We start from the raw sequence: 12757 nt of genomic DNA, 5'->3' as shown, positions 1-12757 counted from the left end.
TGCTTTACGAGCAGCAGCATAAATCTCACACAGGAAGAGAATTCTGAGGAGGAATTTGAATGAGGAGAGATGGGAATTCCAAAGGGAGTATCATAGAAAAATGGCATCAAGATGAGAGAGAGAGAGAGAGAGAGAGAGAGAGAGAGGGAGAAAGAAAGATGAGTTAGGTGAGATTTATTTTAAATCCCCACGAACTGATTCCTATATTTCCCGTGAGCTATGTAATTGCATGACTATGCACCCCATCGCAGCAAGGTTCTGGCCTTGTATTGCTAGTGACTTGCCTGCAGTGCCTGTTGGAGATCCATAACAGGAAATTGGCCTGGAACTGGAGAAGGACTTAAAATGACCTGAATTAATCTAGTACTGGGAGAACATATCCAACAGAAAAGGCACATTGGATACTCAGACGTTGTGAGGGCAGGAAAGGAAGAGAAAAACCTAACCCAGACCAAATATAAGAGACAGGAATGTTATTACCTACTCTCTGCAACATAGGGTATGTCTACACTACAGCGCTATTTCAAATTAACTTATTTTGAATTTGTTAAGCTAATACGGAATAACGCATCTAGACCCATAATACTAATTGAAATAGCGTTTTTCTATTTCAAAATAGCGCGTCCACACTGATTGGATGCTGGATCGCATTTAAGGGCAGCTGAAACAGGTTCCAGCAGGGCATCAGGTCAGTAGTTGCTTTGGCTGCTATCTGAGGCTAGTGCTTAAAGGGACCCCCACCTGTACAGCCAGTTCTCAGCTTTCCCGCTTGCTTGCCTACCTCGCCAAGGGACAGCAAAGTGTTTTCCTCTCCTTCTGCTTTGGTCGCTCTCCTTTGGGACACTGCAGCACTTGGCACCATGGAGCCAGAGCCATCCCTGGGCACTCTGGTGCTCACGTTGAACGCCTTGCTGCAAGCCTGGCATCAATTGCTGGAGGCTGCCTGGCACCTTCTGCTGGAGGCCAGCCCCCTGGCCCTCCCCCTGCACCTCCGGGGGCCCTGATGGAGCAGTGCCTGGATGCCAGCATGCTCCACCGCATCTGGTGTCTGGACACCAGCAGCGACAGGTGGGACTACATCGTCCTGGAGCGCTGGGAAGACCAACAGTGGACCCAGAACTTCAGGATGAAGAAGGACACCTTTATGGAGCTCTGCGAGTAGCCCGTCCCTGCTCTTCAGCAACGGGACACATGCATGAGGGTGGCCATCGCCCTCTGGAAGCTCTCCACACCGGATAGCTACCGATCCATCGGGAACCAGTTCGGCATGGGGAGATCTACCATTGGAGCGGTGCTCATGCAGGTACGGCACTCACTGGCCACTGGGCCAGGACGGGGGGCTGCAAGGAGGACATGGGCTGCCCCAGGGAAAACGGGGGGGAGGTGGTGTAAGCGCTCACCCTGGGAGGGGTCGATCTGTTCCGGCCACGCTACGGACCACCTGCGGTGGCCAGGATAGCAGCGGGGGTTGCTTCTGGGAGTGGGGCACAGGGAAGTAGCGGGGAAAGAACACTCCCAGCCAAATGGGCACCCCAGTGACCCTCGGTTTTGTGTGCCTCTCTGCAGGTGGTGAAGGTCATCAACAGGATGCTCTCCACAGAGTCATCACCTCACTGACCTGGACGCGATCATCCAGGGGTTCGGTGGCCTCGGCTTTCTCAACGGCGGGGGGGGGTCAATCGATGGGATGCACATCCCCATCTGTGCCCCAGACCAACAGGCCTCCCTCTTCATCAACAGGAAGGGGTACTTCTCAGTGATCCTGCAGGCCGTGTCTGACCACCGGGGCCAGTTCATGGACATCAATGTGGGCTGGTCCGGCAAGGCAGATGACGTGCGGGTGTACCGCAACTCCTCCGTGTGCCGGAGGCTGCACGCCAGGACTTTTTCCCCTGACAGCCACATCAGAGTTGGGAATGTGGACATGCCAGTGTGCCTGGTGGAGGATGCAGCCTACCCCCTACAGCCCTGGCTCATGAAGCCCTACACAGAACACCTCAGCCCCTCCCAGCAGGCCTTCAATGCCAGGCTCAGGAGAGCCTGCATCGTGGTTGAGGGGGTCTTCGGCTGACTGAAAGCACAGTTTAGGTGCCTCCTCACCCGCCTCGACCTCTCATGGTGGCAGTGTGCTGTGTGCTCCACAATTGTGTGAGAGGAAGGGGGAGGCTTTCCTGCCAGCCTGGATGGCAGAGGCTGACCGCCTGGCTGGCCAGTATGCACAGCCCCACACAGCTGCCAGCCAGGAGGACCTTCGGGGGGCTGTCCGCATCCGCGAAGCCTTGAGGGAGAGCTTCCAGGTGGACGAGGACTGAAGTCCCCCTGGCGTGCCCCACTGGGGCCTGGGGCCTTACATTCCTCCCTCACCTACTTCCCCTTTCCCCTCCCTAACCCCCTTCCTGATCTACAAAAAAACACCTGTGTTGCCACAAAAAAAGTCTTTATTTCACATAACTGCAGTGGGGGGAGGGGGAGGAATGAGGGTGCGAGAGGGGAAGGGGGAAACCTGGGAGGAGGGAGCTGGAATGGGGAGGCAAGGGGAGGAAGGGAAGCTCAGGGTTGGGGGTCTCGCTGGCTGTCCCGTCTCGCAGCACTGTGGGTGCAGGGTTTTGGGGGGAGTGGATGTGGAGGATGGGGCAGGAGGGACGGGAGGGCAGAGAAAGTGGGAGGGGGAGCAAGGGTGGGAGGAGGAGTGATAGGTGGGGCAGCCACAGGGGCTGGAGCAGCAGGAGGCAGCAATCAGTCCATCAGGGCCTTCAGGTGCTTGTAGAGGGCACGGCCCTGCTCCCGGAGCTCCCTCAAGCTCTCCCGCTGCAGCTGCAGGTCCTCTTGCACCCACTGTTCCTGGCTGTGGACCTGCCATCCCTGCAACCTCAGCTGCTGCCTCTGGAACTCCTCCAGGCTGCAGGGGCGCCTGCTGGCCCGGGTTCAGGTAGATGGTCCAGGCGGGGTGGTGCGTCCTGCACTCGCAGGTGCTGCAGCTGTGGTGAAACAAGAGAAGTGGTCATTTCTCCTTGGGGACACAGTGGGTGAAACCCAGCCCCCCTCTGCAAGGCGAGGACGGCAGGTGTCCGCACCATCACGTCCTGCTATCCCCAGCAGTGTGAGCTGGCCCAGGACTGCACCCCAGCTCCTGTGCTGCCTATAGTGCGGTGTTGGGAGGGGAGGGGAGATGTGCCCTGCCTCTGTGTAGAGGGGGCATCTGGAGGGAGGGCAGTGTAGAGGGGGCATCTGGAGGGAGGGTAAGATCCCTGGGCTCCCCCTCCCCTGCACCCCGCATAAGGGGACCGTGATGTCACTCACATGTGGAGGCCTCCCCGGCCTCAGATGAGGCTGCTGATGGGCTCTCTGGGATGGCTCGGGGGTCCTGGGTGCAGGGCAGGCTCTCTGCAGGCTCCTGGCTGCTGTCGTCCTCCTCCTCCTCCTGTTCCCCTGTGTCAGGTGCAGGGCCTTCTGTCCCAGGATTGATGATGACCAGGGGGACACGGACCATCTGCCCCCCCAGCATGTGGTTCAGGGCTTCATAGTAGGGGCAGGCCTCTGGGTCAGCCCATGGTTGGGAGGCCCTGGTATAGGCCTGCCGCAGTTCTTTAATTTTGCTGCGCATCTGCTCTTGGCTACGCATGTGGCCTCTGGTGGCCAGGCTGGCAGCCATGCGGCTGTAGACAGATGCATTCCTGCACCTAGTGCGGAGACCGTGGGCATTGGAGGCCTCCCCCCAAATCTCAATGAGGCCCATGATCTCCGCACTTGACCAGGAAGGCGCCCGCCTTTTGCAGCCCCTGGCAGGCTCCTGGGAGCCGCCAGCCTGGTCCTGGGGAATGGTGAAGGGCTAGGTGGCAGCGGGTGGCTGGCTCATGGTATACCAGGTGCACGGTCTGCTGGCTGTGTGCTGGCAGGCTGGCAACTGGCACAGGCACCGTGGCCAGAGTCTGCCCCTTTAAGGGCTCTGGGGGAGCAGACAAGTTTTCCTGGTTTGGCCCAGAGTGGCCACCAGGGGGAACTGGGAAGGGCTGGAGGCTCCCTAATTCGAAATAAGTGTCTACACAGCACTTATTTCGAATTAGCTATTTTGAATTAGGTGTTATTCATTGTAGAATGAGGTTTACCTAATTCGAAATAAGGACTCTGCTATTTTGAATTTATTTCAAAATAGTGGTTTGTATAACATTGTATAACATGTTATTTCGAATTAACTCTGTAGTGTAGACATACCCATATAGAAGTTCATTTAACAAGCTACTGATGTGTTGCAGAAACTATATTTAGAAACACTGACAACATGACCCCTCTCTCTTTCCAGCCCCAATTCCCTGAAGAAGAAACACCATTCCCTGAAGAAGAAACACCAGTTTTATTCCATCTGTGAATAAAATCTGTCATTCAGTAAGAAATGACTGTGCAGGGACATATTGGGTTCACTCCCACCTCCAACAGATGATGGGTAAGTGAAGGTCTAGTTGAGACAGTAGTCTTATGTTTTCAAATCACTTTTCCCATCTTTCTTCTTAAGTGGTTAAAAAAGAAATCTATTTATTCTATGTGGAGGTAGATTTTCTAAGAATTACCTGACTGGTCCATATGTTCTTATGTGTCATCTCACTTATGCAGGAGAATCAAAGTAGGAAAAGGGTAGAAAAGATCTTGTAAGTTATCTAGTCCATTCATTTCTCTTGCCATGCAGAGAGTATTTTGTTCAGTCAAGTTATTTGTCCCAAGCCACATGATTTCTATCACTTCCCTTGGAAATATTCCTCAGTCACATACACCTAATTTTAAAAAAAGATTATCCTGATATTCAATTTGCATTGATGTTTTCATTTCATCCCATTAATCATAGATAGGTCTCTGCATCCTTCCAATCTATTTTAATATCTGAGAATTTCACAGTCTTGAATGTAGTCATCCTCACAGCACCCCTATTGGGTAAATCTCCATTTTATAGATTGGGAACGGAGACATAGAAATATTAAGTAATTTGCACAAAGCTAGAGCAGGAACTGAACCAACCTATCTCAAATTCCAGACTAAGCCCTTCATCATCTAGACCATCCTTTCTGAACTATATATCATTCTCTGCGGTGTTTACATCTTTCAAATATTTGCAGGCAGTTATCCTGTCTCCACACCAGGAAAACTTTTGGGTACAGGGATGAACTGATGGGGAGGTTAAGAGGTGAAGGGCAGCAGAGATCATCTGTGGGGAAAGACAAGAAAAGTGCACCATTGAATGAACTGGGATGGAGGAAAAGGAAGTGCAGGAGCAGAAGAGGAAAGGACAGTAGAGATATGTCTACACAGCAGGTTATTTCGGAATAACGTCAGTTATTAACATAGTCCGCGTCTCCACACAAGCAGTTATTTTGACATGTCGAAATAATGTCGAGCTGGAGGAGTTCTTATGCAGACTCCTGTAACCCTCATTTTATGAGGATTAAGGGAAGTCAGAGGAAGAGTGTTCTTTCTTGGACTTCCTGCTGTGAAGAAAGCACCCAAAGCTGAAATAAGCTATTTCGACTTAAGCTACGCAATTGACATAGTTCAAGTTGTGTAGCTTATTTCAGATTTAGCCCTGCTATGTAGATGTACCCTTACAGAGAAGCTGCAAGCAGCATAAAGCAGGAGTGGAAGTCTCTACACAAAGGCATCAGGTGTGTCAGGAAGGATTGGAGGAGGGGGAAGGAATTGGCAACCACAGTGAGAACCTGAACATTATAGAGGACCTATAGTTCTTCTGGTAAAGGAATCTTCTGGCCTCAAACCCACCTCACTTTCAGAATGGAGTCCAGGGTAGAAATGGAAGCCAAACCTCAAAAAATGCAGGAAAGCAAAGAAAGTTTGCTGGCCAGCCAAAAAGTAGGAGAGGAATAAATGTCTCCATGCAGCCAAATCAACATTATGTTATGACATTATACTTTATCTGGCTTTACACCTAGAGGATAACAAACTCTATTAGAATTATAGTCCCATGATGCAACTCTCACAGCACAATGTGGTGATTAATCAAGCAAATATGGGCACATGAGAATTTACACAATGTAGGAACACTTATTACATTGCGTTTCTTTTCCCCACAAGCCCTAGCAGGGAGTCAGGACAAGGGAACGAGGGAGTGGCTGGAGAGAAAATTAAGTTGAATGTGTTTTCTTGCATCTACCATAAATACGCAGCTTTACTTTTTACATTTTTTCTCCTTCTCACACAAACTGGAGTTTTTCTGCCACCATGGTGAGGATGTAACTAGATGTGCTTGCAGCTTGTGTGTGTGCACACGTGTGTCTGTGTGTATGCATGCACACACACACACCGAGAGTGAGGGAACAAAGTTACATAAGGATTATCATAAGAACATATGTTAAAAATCAGAAAATGTTAGCAATGGTATTTTGCCCTGGAGGTCCCAGGGTTCTTCTACAAAGACAAAGCAGAGAAGAGAAAATGAGAGCATGAGCCATAGAGAACAGTGGTTTGATATTAGACAAGGATTGCTGCTTACTAGCATCTTAAAGAGGATGCCTGACAAAGGAGGTATCAAAAATGAAGATACCTTTTATAAAATAAGATTCCATGTGAAATCTAGATAATGTGGCCCTTGCAATCTCTGCTGGAAAGATTTTGTTTCTCAGTATTTGTACAAGTGTAAATATCTAAATATGGTAACCCACCATGAAAGTCACAGTGGCCATTTTTGTAACTGAGGACAATGGACCTTAATACACCTTATTCTTGGCTAACATGTAAAGTAATCAATTTAAGAACAGAGCCGATCTGGCAAATCTCTCTTCGCATCTTATAGATTAGCTAGCCTTTCAGTTCAAAAGACGCAGTCAAACCCAGCCCTTCCTTATGAAAAAAAAAGCAGGCACTGATTCAGAAGATGAAAAAATGGAAACCAGCTGTCAATTACTTTAGCTAAAGTACTCAGATGAAACAATGCATTAAAAAAAGAAAAAGGCAAAGATGCTTAAAGCTGAGATTACAGTGTCTAAATCTTTACATTCTGGGTATATTTTCCATGTACTATATGAAGAAATAAGCATGTAACTCTCATTAAGACTATCTGGAGTTGTAGATCTAACTCCCTAAGCAACAAACTGGAGCTGAATATACCCCTTTGAGAACAGCTAGAATTGCCACTGGCTGAGTAGACCGAGATGTTTTTCCTATTATCCAGCTGAAGAAAGACTTTAAAACTAATGAACAAAGACATGAAAGTGTAATGCTTTAGGAAACACATGAGAACAAAGTCCACAGAAAGAAAAAGCAGAATCAGTACCATTAATAAAATTTGCTAAAAATATTTATCCTAGTTGTAAAAAGTTGAACTAAAAAGAAAAAGCAAGAGCACTTAATTAAACTGAAAGAAAAAGTTATTTCTGCCTCCTGATGCAAGAAGCAGAGTATAATAGATCATTTTTCAAATAAGCACTTGATGAAAGTACCACTCCAAAACACAACCTTTTAACAAAAAAAGGGAAAAGGTTAGAACTGTTCTGTAAAACTGATGTTCGGTTTTCACAATCATATGTGCTTTTTAAAATTTTTCATGGTCACATGTGCTTTTTTATTTTTAATTTTTTTTACTATTTGCTTGTAATGAACCTTGTCTTGCACTAAAATGCAACTAAGATGAAACTGAACTATCCCAGAAATATAATCTAGTCTATACAAAAATATATTTCTTTTGCTACCCTTTCTAAATATTCCTCCTTTCTTTACTGTTTTATAAGAAAGCTGTTATGACGCTTTGTATTATTTCATCATGGATTTTTACAATTCATGACAAAATAACTCTCTGAAATTGATCAAAACAGCTGTATAGAACCATGAATTATCAATGATCAGCAAGCAAGCTTGACAGGTGAAGATCAGAGTAAAAGCTGCACAGCCTGTTTCTGTATGTGTCATCAATTAAATCAGACAATCACACCACAGAGATGCTCTTTTTTAGACCACCAGCCATTTTATATAATGGCTCAACCCAGCTAGGTTGAACATCTCCTACAAGGCAGTGAGAACTGATAGTGCTCAGCAGCTCAAGCCCTAACAGAACCATGGGGGTAGCAATTAATAACTTATGTTTTAAGAAATATTACTGGTTCCAATTGTTTGTCCCACTTTACAAGCATAGGAGTACTAATATACTATAAAGGCAAATCTCTCACAGGGCAAGTCTACACTTAAAATGCTGCAGTTGGGCTGCTGGAGTACTTCAGAGAGGGTGCTACTACACTAACGGGAAAGCTCCTCTTGTCAGCACCGTTCATCCTCTTCCTTTGTGGCTGGGAAGATCCTTGCTAGAATCTTACTTAATTGCCTGCTCCCGTTTGCAGAGAACATAGTTCCAAAGTCTAGTGTCGTTTCAGACCATCATGATTTTCTCAACCAGGCAGACCCAGCAAAAATGTCAAGAACACCACAAAGAGTGCTATATGGCCTCTATCTATCCGACCAAAGACTTCAACTCTGTCAACTGTGAGACTCTATGAAAATCATGTCAAAATTTTGCTGCCTGAGCAAATTTATCACCATTGTAAGACTCTTCCATGACCAGATGACTGTCTCCATTGCAGTGTCTTTACCTCTAAGCTCTTTGTCATCCCACTAGCATAAAACAAGGCTGTGTACTGGCACCCATCATTTTCTTCCTTTTCTTAGCAGCTACGAAAACATTAACTGAAGACCATCTACCACAGAGCATTGGCATCCACTATTGGACTGTCGGCAACCTCTCCAACCTTTGTCTCTGTGCCAGAATTGAAGTATTATCAGCAACAATAACCAAACTCCTGTATGCAGATTACTACGCTGGTGTTGTACACTCAAAGGAGGGGCTAGCAATGGCCCTTATTTGCTTCTCTGGAGTTTACAAAAGCTGACGGCTAACTCTGAACATTAGCAAAACAAAAGTTTTCCACCTGTCTTCCCAGTCAACAGACTCTGCAAGGAATATCTACATTGACAAAGAAGAGCTGGAAAATGTAGAATGCTTTCCCTACCTTAGCAGCCATCTTTCGCAGGAGGCAGACATAGATGTCAAGATTCAGCACAGAATCCACCGTGCCAGGCTTGTTTTTGGCAGTCTGTCTTACCAGGAGTTCAATAATCACAACATCAGAACATATGCTAAAGCATTAGTTTATAAAGTGGTGGAAATCTCAACTTTTCTCTAAGGCTGAGACACTTGGGTGACCCATAGAAAATACTAGACAAACCTGGAATGCCTGCATCAGTGCTTTCTTCAGAAAATCTTCAACATAAAGTGGCAGAATTGTTATACTATTGTCAGTCTCATCACTGTGGCCATCATCTTTGTTGTTGAGGTCATGATTTTCCAGCACCAGCTGCAGTGGAGTGGCATTATGTGTGCATGCTTAATGTATGCTTACCAAAACAACTGCTGTACACCCAAAGGAGAACGGAAATGAGAAACCCCGCAAAATACTTTAACAACATCCTCAAGATAAATATCAAGAGGTGTGGCACTGACCCCGAAGAGTGAAGATACTGTGGCAGGGAAGTACCCTGAAGGAAGAGCGCTGCAGTCTGGGAGGGACAGGTCCTAATGTAAGGTGGCAGAACCATTAAACACAGACAGGTAACAGTAAGTGAGACACTGGCTGGAAGGGGTCGCCCTAGGACTGAATGGAGCTAATTCCTGAGTGACCAGCAGGAGGTGCTGCACCAGTGAACACCATGTTACAGGGTCATAAAAAATAAAACCAGTGAAAAACATTATCCTTGATCTTGAAGGATTGCTGACAAGTCCACCTTTGAGAGGCAGTAGCTATGTCAATGGGTTACGCTCTCCTGTCAACATAGTGCTGCCTACTCAAGGGTGTTTCACATCCCTGATGATGCAGTTATACCAGGTACATTTATATTATAGACCTGATCCTAGTGTGGATATAGGTGTACTGGCAAAGCTGTCCTTTGTACCAATATAGCAAAACCACCACTGCTGCTCCCTCCCCAGTGAAACAAGTCAGACTGGTAAAAGGTTAGGATGTTACATTTTGATTAATCAGCTAATCGAGTAGTCGATGGAATTTCCATTGACTATTCAATTAGTCGATAATCTCACAAAACTAGGTGACTGGTCAACAAAATGGCAGATGAATTTTAATGTTGATAAATGCAAATTAATGCACATTGGAAAACAATCCCAACTATATGTATAAAATGATGGGGACTAAATTAGCTGTTACCTCTCAAGAGAGAGATCTTGGAGTCATTGTGGACAGTTCTCTGAAAATATCCACTCAACGTGCAGCAGCAGTCAAAAAAGCAAACAGAATGTTAGGAACAATTAAAAAGGGATAGAGACTATCTTATTGCCTCTATGTAAATCCATGGTATGTCCACATCTTGAATACTGCGTGCCATCTCATCTCAAAAAATATACTTTGGCATAGGAAAAAGTTCAGAAAAGGGTAACAAAAATTATTAGTAGTATAGAACAGCTACCATTAATAAGAAATTAATAAAATGGAGACTTTTCAGATTAGAAAAGAGAAGATTAAGGGGGAATATGATAGTTGTCTATAAAATCATGACTGGTGTGGATAAAGTAAATAAGAAAAAGTTATTTACTTGCTCACACAACAGAAATACTAGGGGGTCACCAAATGAAATTAGTAGGTAGCAGGCTTAAAACAAACTCTGCCATGAAGCCTCTAGGTGTTTCATGCCAGTCCCAAGCCTGGATAAAGAAGGAGAGTTAGTCAGAGGAGTGTCGATGCACTGATTGTAAAACAACAATATGAATGAAATCTGATGCCAGTTCGACTAAGTGATAAAAGATGCCGGCTTGGACGTCTCCCAGATAAACAAGTGATCGGGATTGAGTCGATAAGTTGGCTACTGAAAGGAAATTACAATTAACACATATACTATCAATCGGAACATGGAATGTCCAAATACTGTGGGCAATGGGAAAGTTACAGCTGCTTCAAAAGGAGATGGAGAGATACCGATGTGATATACTTGGACTGGCAGAGATGTGTTCGACGGCATTGGGAGAGATGTGCAGTTGAGAAGTCATTTGGTCAGGGAAAGAAGCAAAACATGAGGCAGGAGTCAGATTCCTTCTTAGCACAAGAGCTAGAGGAGCATTGTTACGATACAAACTGGTGAGTGCAAGAATGATGGTAGCGAGATTCGAAGCGAAATCGTTCAGCATCTCAGTTGTTCAGGTGTATGCACCCACATCAGACAGCATGGAGGAAGAGATCAAGCTATTCTATAAAGATTTGACAAAGATGCTGGAGGAGATACCAAAGAGAGATGTGTTGATCGTCAGAGGAGACTGGAACATGAAGGCTGGAACAGATAACGAAGGTTGGGAGAGAGTCATGGGAAGGTTTGGATATGGAGAAAGAAATGAACGAGGCGAGAAACTACTAGAGTTTGCTATGAAACATAAAATGGTGATCTGCAACATGAGATTCCAACAAAAGGACTGTAGGAAGTGGACATGGCGATCGAATGAAGGGAAGTCCGAGAATATGATAGTTATGATCTTGGTAAGAAAAAGATGAGTAACATCTGTACAGCAATGCCGAACTTTCCAAGGAGTTCAGACCACAGTCTAGTGATTGCGAACATCAAGATTAAACTTAAGAGAAAGCATAAGACACAGTTTAAGAAACAAAGAGACGTGGAGAAGCTAGACAAGGAAGAAATAGGGAATGCATACAGAGCGGTGCTTGAAGAGACGATCAGGAATGAGGGCACAGAGATAGACTTAGATAAGAGAGTCAAAGAGACAGCTATGGTGATAGAAGAGGCAATTGAGCAGATGGTTCCAGAAGAAGAGAAAATCAATAAGAAGTGGATTACACAGGAGACACTGAAGTTGGTCCAAGAGAAGAGAGTACTGAAGATCAGAAGGGATGTCTCCGAGAGGGCAGAACAGCAACATAGAGTGAAATGCAATGAGGTAAGGGAAGTGGCCAGAATGGATAAGGCGAAGTTGTTAGAGGAGCAGTGTGATGATATAGAGAGGTATTATGGTAAGTGCAAGAACTACAGAATGATTGCCTTAACCAGTCATCTAGGCATGGTGCTGATGATGATACTGACAGAGAGATTGAGATCGCAGATAGAAGAACATCTAGCGGATGAGCAAGCGGGATTCAGGAAAGATAGAAGTACCATACAGCAGATATTGGCACTTAGGATATGTCTACACTACAAAGTTAATTTGAAATAACAGCTGTTATTTTAAATTAACTTTAATAGCATCTATACATGCAAACTGCTATTTCTAATTACATTCGAAATAGCGGGGTGCTTAATTCAAATTCGGTAAACCTCATTCTACAAGGAGTAACGCCAAATTTGAATTAGCTAATTTGAATTAAGTGCTGTGTAGACACTTAATTCAAATTAGCTGGCCTCCAGCCCTTCCCAGGATGCCCTGGTGGCCACTCTGGGAACAACCAGGAAAACTTACTCTCCTCTCCCCCAGCTCCGGAGCCCTTAAAGGGGTAGAGTCAGGCTACTGGGCACGTGCGAGCCAGAGGCCTGCCTGTAGAGAGCCAGCACTGTCAGCCCCATCATGAGCCACGCAGGCAATGCCTGCCCAGTGTCCCCTGCCCAGTTCCCCAGCTCCGAGGGGCCAGCCAGGGGCCTTAGATGGCACGCACCTGCTTGGACTGGTGCGGAGATCATGGACCTCATTGAGGTTTGGGGGGAGGCCCCCAATGTCCACGGAGGAACGCAGCTGTCTATCACTGCATAGCGGCCACCATGGCCA

General features: G+C 46.1%; 1 protein-coding gene and 1 long non-coding RNA gene across 3 annotated transcripts in view; one reads left to right on the top strand and one right to left on the bottom strand.

The window, feature by feature from the left end:
• Nucleotides 1-12757, bottom strand: part of C8H10orf90 (chromosome 8 C10orf90 homolog) — a 117171-nt gene that overhangs the window by 32894 nt on the left and 71520 nt on the right. The gene's annotated exons all lie outside the window — the stretch shown is intronic.
• LOC142830431 (uncharacterized) overlaps nt 1-12757 on the top strand; it is a 77308-nt gene that overhangs the window by 48174 nt on the left and 16377 nt on the right. Inside the window, exon 2 of the long non-coding RNA XR_016350182.1 lies at nt 4301-4441. This is a non-coding gene — a long non-coding RNA (uncharacterized LOC142830431). The remainder of the gene's footprint in view (nt 1-4300; nt 4442-12757) is intronic.

This window comes from Pelodiscus sinensis, chromosome 8 (assembly GCF_052426305.1).
Source record: "Pelodiscus sinensis isolate ZL-2025 chromosome 8, ASM5242630v1, whole genome shotgun sequence".
Classification (NCBI taxonomy): Eukaryota; Metazoa; Chordata; order Testudines; family Trionychidae; genus Pelodiscus; species Pelodiscus sinensis.
Note: the sequence above shows the minus strand (reverse complement) of the source record. Positions and strands in the feature narration are given on the sequence as shown.